Here is a 10,023-nt window from a genome sequence, read left to right as displayed (position 1 = left end):
GTTTATTTGGGGTAAGCGTTGTCATTTTTAGTTGAGGAGGGTGGAATGAGGCAACAGAGCGAGAAGGGGTCTGCTAATCTCGTGGGTCCACCAAATGTGCTGTGAAACATTAAAGTCAGCAGAAGGAAGAAATCTTCTAAGATTGAGGTTTGTATACCGATTCTAGAACTTTTTTTTCTTTTAATTCTTTTAATTTTATACCAATAAATTTTCTTGCATAGATATTAGACTTTTAAATTTTTACAGAATTGAAGCCACAGAGAACAACACTGCTCTTTTGATAAGTTGCAGTAGCACAACTTCTTTCTACTAAGAAACTTATTTTGCATGCCTATAGGGGTGCCTCACAGAAGCAGCCTTACATTAGTGCAAGTTCATCCCTCTCAGCCCCAGTTTATTAAAGAAATAATCTATTTTCTTTATCGGTCTCCATTAATTAAGGTAAGAATACTAGAATACATGAACCTAAATAAACGTATGTAGTCTTTAAATAGATATTTAAGGCTTATTATTTTTAGGGTTTTGACTTGGAATGTTCAGGAACACTATAATAAATTGCAGGAAGACAAACAAACAAAACCCCCACAACTGTATTCTTAGGAAGGGTCTTTTCCTAAGAAGAAAATGGTAAAGGTATCTGTAAATGACTAATTTAGTAATTACAGCTCTTGTTTGGCAAAGCAAACTGGAGAGGTCCCACGTGACTGGAAGCTAACAAACATTTGCCCTTTTTGAAAACTGGAACAGAAAGAAGACCCTGGTAACTACAGATCTGTCAATCTCATCTCAGTCCCTCATAAAATTATAGTGAAGATTTTTCTGAGAGTTACTGAAAAACACCTGAAAGACAATACAGTCATTGGTCACAGCCAACATGGGTTCATGAGGGGAAGGTTCTGCTTAATGAACTTAATTTCCTTTTATGACAAGGTCACCCACCTAGTTGACCAACAGAAGCCAGTTTATGTTTTTGGATTTCAGTAAAGTTTCCCCCAGTATCCTTCTGGGCAAAATGTCTATCTTACAGCTAGGTAAATACATAATACGAGTGGTGAACAACTGGTTGATGGGTTGGTCTCAAAGAGTTAGAGTAAATGGGGTTACATCAGGCTGGTGGCCACTCACTAGCGGGGTTCCACAGGGCTCCATTCTGGGACCAAGCAAATGGCATGAACCTGTCACAGATGAGGTTCAGGGTGGTTACTGGGAGAAGGTTCTTCACCAACTGGTTGTCGGGCACTGGAACAGGCTTCCCAGGGAAGTGGTCATGGCACCAAGCCTGATGGAGTTCAAGAAGTGTTTGGACAACACATTCAGACATGGTTTCATTTTAGGGTGGTCCTGTGTGGAACCAGGATTGGGACTCTGTGATCCTTGTGGGTCCCTTCCAACTCAAGATATTCTATGATTTGATGAATTTGTTACTTGTCCAGTCTTTTTGTAAAGAAAAATGAATGTGGTACATTATTGCTAATAACCAACAATTTAACCTTAGCTTTGTCATGCCTAGCTGAAAGTCAATCTTAATGCTTTATAATATGATAATATTGATGGAGCTATTTCATTGTTTTGATTAGTGCTACAACATTCCTTTTCATTTGGGAAAGTCTGAAATTAAAAATGCTGGGTAAGGTTAACATGTTCAGATAAATTAACTAAAATCACTGCGTTTAAAATATTGAGAAGGCAATTTGAGTGTTTTGGTAGTATGTGCTTGACAGTCTCGGAGACTAATGAACTTTACCATTTCACACAATAATTATATAGTAAACAGCAATGTTTTAAGCTTCCCACACGCTTCCTTCCAAATGGGATTCAGCTTCTGACTTGGAGATGTCACACATGAAGAACATTGTTTTCAGGACATTGAAATCTTGACTGACTTTTCAGAGATTACAAAAATGGGTGTCAACTACAATGGTCCCTCCTGTATTGGGTTTACGTGGTAAGGTTTTGGTAGTGAGGGGCTGCAGGCGGACTTTCTGTGGAAAAGTCCAGAAGTTGGTCCGTGTAAATGCTGGTTTCAGCTGGCTCCAAAGGGACCTGCTGCTGGCCAGAGCGAGCCAAAGGAACACACTGGTTGCACCTCTGTGAGGCCAAATTTAAGGAAGGGAAAAAAAACTGCTATACAACAGCAGCTGGGAGAGAGGAGTGAGAAGCAGCCCTGCAGACCCCAAAGCCAGTGCAGGAGGGCAGGAGGTGCTCCAGGCAGGCAGCAGCAGTTCCCCTGCAGCCTGTGGAGAGGCCCCTGGTGGAGCAGGCTGTCCCCCTGCAGCCCATGGGTCCCACATGGAGCAGATCTCCACGCTGCAGCCCCCACCATGGGTGGAGGAGCCCCCGGTGGAGCAGGGGGATGTGGCCTGGAGGAGGCTGCGGCCCATGGAGAGCCCCCGCAGAAGCAGGCCCCGGGCCGGAGCTGCAGCCCGTGGAGAGGAGCCCACGCAGGAGCAGGGGGTCGGGTGGGAGCTGCCGCCCAGCCGTGGGGGACCCGTGCTGGAGCAGTTTGCTCCTGGGGATGGACCCCGTGGTACGGAGCCATGTGGGAGCAGTGCTTGAAGAGCTGCTGCCTGTGGGCAGCCCCCACAGGCTCAGTTCAGGAAGGATGGCATCCTGTGGGAGGGACCCCACGGGGAGCAGGGATGGAGAGTGACTGAGAAGGAGTGGCAGAGGCAAAGTGTTAGGGACTGACTGCAGCCCCCATTGTCCCATTCCCCTGTGCCACTTGGGGGAGGAGAGGGGGACATAGAAGAGAGTGGATGGGGGAAAGGTGTTTTTAGTTTGCTTTTAGTTTCTCATTGCTCTATCCTGTTGGTAATAGGTAATAGATTATATTAATCTCCCTATGCCAGTTTTTTTTTTTTTTCCCCATGACAACAATTGTTGAGTGATCTCCCTGTCCTTATTTCAACCTTTGACCCCTTGAGTTGTATTTTTTTCATCCTTTCTCCATCTTCTTCTCTCTTCTTCCTCCCACTCCCCCTCTTCTTCTGAGGAGGGGAAGTGAGAATGGTTATGGTGGAAATCAGCTGTCCAGCCGGGTAAAACCACACCACCTCCCATACTTTGGATGCTTTCCTGGTGACTAGACACACATGAGTTAGTGGCTTTCAGTTTTGGAATCCCAGGTTACTCCAGAGTGTCTTCAAAAGTTAATGAAGAAAAAGGGCCTATTGTCAATAAGCTAAATTTCCAAAGATTATGATCCCGTGGACTGAAAAATATTCAGAAGTGATTTCCGGCCAAAAGGCCTTTCCATATTTGAAAGACTGTAGCATAGTTAAGGTTGTTGGGAGTCTTGGAAGACTGCTGGGCTTGATTATTTTGCATAGATGCCCCTGAATTGTAAGTTTGGGGAGAAAAAAAGATCAAAGTTACTTGCGAATGATTTTAGCTATACCTGTAATCCAGACAGGACAGAAAAGTCCAGGTTTCCTTTTAAAATCCTATTAACATCTCTGTTAGCCCTTGGGTATTTTTATTTGGGTGCTGGTGACCTCCTTGGAATTAACAAGAACTGTTTTGTAAATCCCAGGGATTACAATTTCACAAATCTTATCCTTAGATAAAAGAAAATTGGCTTAATATCTTGCTTGCCCAATCCCTTTAAATGTGGAGCATTACCAAGAAATCTGTCTAAAATGGTATAAATTCATAAATATTTTTTAAATGCAGTTGAGATGTACTCCTAGGAACGCATTTTAGAAAGAAGAGAATACCTTTGTGGCTACAGGTTGTTGCGGCTCTTGTCAATGTGAATAAAGAGGGAATCAGTTCACTTCCTGTGATGCAGGCAGCAGTGGCAAGAGAGAAAAAGTAGCAAAACTGTTCTCGTCACTAAAATTTCCAGACACAACTTGAAATGTTCGCACTTGGTAACTGCAGTTGTTAGAACAATAAAAATCTTAAAGATGCTGTTTATTTGAATTGTCTCTTCAGCTAAGTTCTTCTCCCATTCCTTATGCTTTAGGTTACTGATGGCCCATTTTTATAGAGGCAAAGGTTATTTTTATTTTCTCCTGCCTTTTTTATTTATTTATTTATTTTTTTTAACCACTGTCAATATGGCATTTGTAGGAGGGGGAAGTGCCCAGATTTCAAGATAATTGTGCCTTCATGTTGTGTGAAAACTGTTTCTGCAAATTGCCTTGCACTAGGATAGTTTCAGTCTTGTTTTATCAGTGGGATACAGCTGGGTAATCTCCACAATAAAGCTGTTAAATGTATTATAATTGGGTTATGGAATGACTGCTCTTGTAAGTGAATTTGCTGATAGGCCTAAAGCTAGTGTTTTAGACTAGTACAAGAACGTTTACCCTTAGTCCTAGTGTTATTTAAAACATCTCCTGTGTGATAGTAAAACTCTAACAGCCTCTTGATGTTAGAGAAGTCTGTGATTACTTCTGCACTCCTTTCCAATCTAAAATTCTTATGTGAAATTACAGGCCAAACCAACCAACCAACCAAAACAAACAAAAAACAAACACACAAAACCCAAGAATCTAAATGTAGTATATTGCTGAGTCATCTAGTTTGGGATGGAAATTAAATTTTACTGTTTCAATCTTCTTAATAGCTTCCTCATTAAAACTTAAAAGAACTGGACTGGAACTAAAACTCCACATACCATTCTGTACTATTAATTTAGAAAATTTATTTTTTTCCCCTTATTTTTTGGTTTGTCAGACAATAAAACATTTTTTGGCATGACATGCAGTAAATTTATTTTCAGGGAACTTTGTGTTTTGCTCTCTAGTCTGGGTTATGCACCCTGTGTGCTGTTTAACTGCAGACTTTGTTGCTAGGGGAGAGTAGCAATTGCTTTGCATGTAAATGGGTTTGTGTTGTAATGGAGTACAATGCCAACAGAAGTGACAGGCAAGGTTTAATAATTCACAAATTGAAGACTATAGGAATCTAAGGCACTGTGGATCTTGCCAATGTGTATACGTGAAATATCCCTGGGGATTTGGAGTATGTAGTTGAAAGTACATTAAATACAAGCTGGTGTTCTGCTTATGGCAGTTTCTGCTTCATAGAAGAAAGTTCAGTTTCATTAAATTAACCAGAATACACATGATTTTTGGAAGTATAGCATTCTGCAATTGAATCAGTGGTTAAGAGCTGAAAGGTCCTTACTCACGTTACAAATTTGTATCTTCCAAGTCAATGCCAGGATCCCTGTGAGTCACCAGCTATGAACTCTTGAAGGAATATGCCTGGCTGGAGGTTCATTGTCCCCCTCCTCTTACAAATATTTTAATAAAAGCCCTGTTTTAAACCCCATTTGGCTACGCACCTGAACATAAGTGAATGTGCACATTCTTATTGTTGTCTTCCTCTGTACCTCCCTCCCAGCATCCCCAATGGTTGCAATAGTGGCCTATGTGGATTTCCATCTTCTCTTGGTCTTCCTTCCAGAAAAAGGATAGGTATGATTTCAATTCAGGTATGCTATAATCAGTTATGTAAGACTTGCTAAGGAAACATGAATCCATCTTCTGTTTTCCCACCATAGTCTAACAGAGAACAACACTGGCTTTTGTTTGCACTCTTCTTTTTAACCCAGTTAGAAGACTTTCTAGCATCTGTTCAGAGAGTGCTGCTTTTTCTTTGTTCCATTCCCCTTGTTCCAAGTAGCAGGAGCTAATCCTTGGTACCTGATGAGCCAATTTTGAATGACGTATGAAATACAAAACAGTACGTTAGTCAAAATAGTTCTAAGCTCATAGTTTAACCATTTTGTGGTGCTAGTGTTTCTCTTGCATTTTCCTGTAACAGCCTGAATTATTTATTGCCACCTAACTCATTCTCTAAGACCTAGACTCTAAACGATTTCCGTGTATCTTGTGATCTCCAGAATCCAAACAGACAGAATCAGGGAATCATGGAAGTTAGAAGGAGCCTCAGGAGATCATCTCAACCAACCCCACTGCTCAAATACGGTGAACTAGAACAGGTTGCACGGGATGGTGTCAAGTCAGGTTTTGAGTATCTCCACAGAAGGAAACTCCACAACTTTGCTGAGCAACCTCTTCCAGTGTTTGACTAGCCTCACAGTAAAAAGAAATGTTTTGTGTTCAGATGGAATTTCATGTGTTTTAAATCCTGACTGTTGCCTCCTGTCCTATCAGTAGGCACTACTTGCTCCATCTCCTTTATGCCCTCCCATCAAGTATTTACATACCTTGAGAAGGTCCTCGCTGAACCGTCCTGGCTCTCTCAGACTCACCTCATATGAGAGATGTTCTGGCCCTTTAATAACCTTGGTGGCCCTTTGTTGGACTTGCTCCAGCGTGTCCATGTCTTTCTTTTCCCAGGGAGCCCAGAACTGTACATAGTGCTTAATATTATGGCTTTACCAGTACAGAGCAGAGAGGAAGGGCCACCTCCCTTGACATGCTGGCAGTGCTCTTCCTAATCATTGAATTATTTAGGTTGGAAAAAACTCATGAGATCATCAAGTCCAACCATCCACCAGGTGCTACAAGTCCACCAATAAACCATGTCCCTAAGCACCACGTCCACATCTCTCTTACATACCTCCAGGGATGGCAGCTCCACTGCCTCAATGGGCAGCCTGTTACAATGCCTAACCACCTTTTCCATGAATAAATTCTTCCTGATAACCAACCTCAACCTCCCCTGGTACAACTTGAGGCCATTGCCTTACATCTTATCACTTGCCATGTGAGAAGAGCAACTGACGCCCACCTCGCTGCATCCTCCTTTCAGATAGTTGTAGAGAGCCATGAGGTCTCCCCTCAGCCTCCTTTTCTCCAGACTAAACAAACCCGATTCCCTCCGTCGCTTCTCATATGTCTTCCAGTCCTTTCACCAGCTTCATTGCTCTTTGAATGTGTTCCAGCCAGTCAATATCTATCTTGTAGTGAGGGGCCCAAAAATGAACACAATACTCAACATGTGCTCTCACCAGTGCCATGTACAGAGGGACAATCCATTCCCTAGCTCTGCTGGCCACACTATTTCTGATAGAGGCCAGTCTATCAGAAATTGGGCTTCTTGGCCACCTGAGCACACTGCTGGCTCATGTTCAGCCAGCAGTCGACAAACACCCCCAGGTCCTTTTTGCTGGGCGGATTTCCAGCCACTCTTCCCCAAGCATATACTGCAGCATACGATTGTCATTGTGAGAAGCAATCTGCAGCCAATAACACAGGCTCAGGCGAGGATCTCAGAGAAGTAACATGTTTATTCATGATTGCAGTGGTGGACATCCTGCAAGCAGGAGCACACAACAAAAGTGTATAATGGCCTTATATCCCCTACTGCCTGATGCTTGTTTCTCCCTTATCTGCTTAACGTACCCCCACACACTGTTGTGCCTGTGCAATTACTTCTGAATATGCAAGATTAGTGGAATTTTCTACTGCAGAAACACAGCTTTAATTCTCACGTTGTGGACCCAAGTGCAGCTCCCAGCATTTAGCCTTGTTGAGTGCCCATACAACTGGATGAAGCACATTGATGTAGCCTATTCAGATCTCTCTTCGGAGCCTTCCTGCCCTCAAGCCGATTAACGCTCCTGCCCAACTTGCTGCTAGCTGCAAATGCAGCCCTCAGTACTGTTAGCCACTTTAGTGGTGAGGGTACATTGCATTGCTGGCTCATGGTCAACTTGGTACCAAGCAAGACAGTATCAGCTATTTCTGATAAAGGGATGAGATAACATGCTTTATTCTTTGTTTCACCATAATTCTGTTTTTCTCCTACAGACCCCTCATTTTTTGATGTTGCTTTATTATCACATTCCTGTTTAGTTCATACTACCATCTCCTGCCACATTAGTTTTTCATATTACAAGATGTGTTTGTGTGGGTATGAAATAGTGCAGAGAATATTCTGTGGCATTTATAAGATCATAATTTTATTCTCGAGCTTTGTGCTTCCACAGATACCCTTTTGAGACTGAAGGTAGGGGTGATGCTTCTGAATGGCTATTTCACCTTGCCTATGTCATTTCATTTTACCTTATAAAATCGCTGGAATGTGTTCTACTACCTGGACAAGCTTGAGAAGTGGGCTCATGTGAACCTAATGAGGTTCAACAAGTCCAAGTGCAAGGTGCTGCACCTGGGTCAGGGCAATCCCAGACACGAGGACAGACTGGGAGAACTCATTGAGAGCAGCCCTGCAGAGAAGGTCTTAGTGGTTCTGGTGGATGGAAAGCTCAACATGAGCCAGCAGTGTGTGCTTGCAGCCTAGCAGGCCAACTGCATCCTGGGCTGCATCAACAGAGGTGTGACCAGCAGGTCGAGGGAGGTGATTGTCCCCCTCTGCTCTGCCTTTGTGAGGCCCTCCCTGGAGTACCAGGTGTGGGGCCCCCAGCACAAGAAGGATGTGGACCTGTTAGAGCAGGTCAAGAGGAAAGCCACGTAGTTGGTCAGAGGGCTGGAGCACCTCTCCTGTGAAGAAAGGCTGAGAGAGCTGGGGCTGTTCAGCCTGGAAAAGAGAAGGCTCTGGGGTGACCTCATTGCAGCTTTTCAGTATTTAAAGGGGTCTTACAAAAAAGATAGAGAAGTACTCTTTGCACAGGCAGATAATGATAGAACAAGGGCGAATGGTCTTAAACTAAAAGAGGGGAGATTTAGATTAGAAGTTAGGAGGAAATTCTTCGCTCAGAGCGTGGTGAGGCACTGGAACAGGTTGTCCAGAGAAGCTGTAGATGCCTCATCCCTGGAGGTGTTCAAGGCAAGGCTTGATGGGGCCTTGGCCAATCTGATCTAGTGGGCAGCATCCCTGCCTATGGGGGTGGTGGATTTAGATGATCTTTAAGGTCTCTTCCCACCCAAGTCGTTCTATGATTTAATTAAGAAACAGAACTTTGTCTCCACTATACTGATAAATACTTTTTTTTTTTTTTTTTTTTTTTTTTTTTGCATTAACTAGCTGCAGTCAGTCAGTAGTAGACTGCAGCAGTTACATCTGGCATGTCAGCAGTCATATCAAAACGGATGAATTTCCAAAGGAACTCCTTTAGGACAAGTCTAATGTATTCCTTTTCAGCTGTTTTAACCTTAACAGCCTCTTACTTTCAGCTACACTTCACTTATTAAGTCATTTTGTATTTAATGGTATCATTGCCTGTATTATTTAAGTATGAAGAACATGGTGTTGCAAGAATAGGTTTGTATCAAATTGAATGTTCTCTTGGCTTTTGACAACAGAAGTTAATCTGTTCATGTTTTGTAACAAAAGGTTTTTTTCTGTAGCACATGTATCTTGGATTATTTTTTCTGTAATTCTTTTCTTCAGCTTGGTATTTCTATTGCACCGAGTTGTTGGGGCATCTGTTTTGCCACAGTAATAGCAAAACGTCTGTGTGTGTATAAAGAACATATATATATATATATATATATATATTTTTTTTTTTTTTTTCAGAGTGCCAGCCTTAGTGATTTGTGTTGTTGGTTGTGTTGTTTTGGTACATTCCTGGTACATGTCACTTCAAAGCACCTAATAATTCCACACTGTAGTTCCATTTTTTAACTCAGATGTAGGTAGAGTAGAAGTTGTAAAGGAATAATTTGCCATAGAGTTTCTTTAGGATGTTCTTCAGTAGTTTTAAGTTAAGATACTTACTGCTAGTGCTTTTCTAAGAGAATCCTTATTCACTGTAATATATCCATTCATTCAGGATTGCTTCCAAAATTATGGGCTAACTGGTCCCGTAGCATTCTTCCCATGTATAGTTCAGTAGGTGAAAAACTATCCAAACAAATTTTGTGAAATGTTTCTTTAAACAGCATGCTACTGGCATTCAAAATCTATGCTTGTTTCTTTGGGGAAGAATCACAGATAAAACTGTTTTCCTGAAGAAAGGATTCTTATTTTAAAACCAACACAAAAACAGAAGGTAAAACTTTCCCTTTTATTGAAATACCAACTGCTTGAAAATAACGTATAATTGAGGTGTTGATGTAATGTGATCTCTGCCATTTAGAAATGGGAGTGGTATTTCATGGCTGATTCACAGCAGATCCTGTTTTGCCTCAGGAGTCTCTC

General features: G+C 42.1%; 1 protein-coding gene across 1 annotated transcript in view; it reads left to right on the top strand.

The window, feature by feature from the left end:
* TULP3 (TUB like protein 3) overlaps positions 1-10,023 on the top strand; it is a 34,908-nt gene that overhangs the window by 401 nt on the left and 24,484 nt on the right. The window lies entirely within an intron of this gene.

Source organism: Netta rufina, assembly GCF_964035555.1.
Source record: "Netta rufina genome assembly, chromosome: 1".
Classification (NCBI taxonomy): domain Eukaryota; kingdom Metazoa; phylum Chordata; class Aves; order Anseriformes; family Anatidae; genus Netta; species Netta rufina.
The sequence above is the reverse complement of the archived record's forward strand: the minus strand, read 5'-3'. Positions and strand labels throughout refer to the sequence as shown.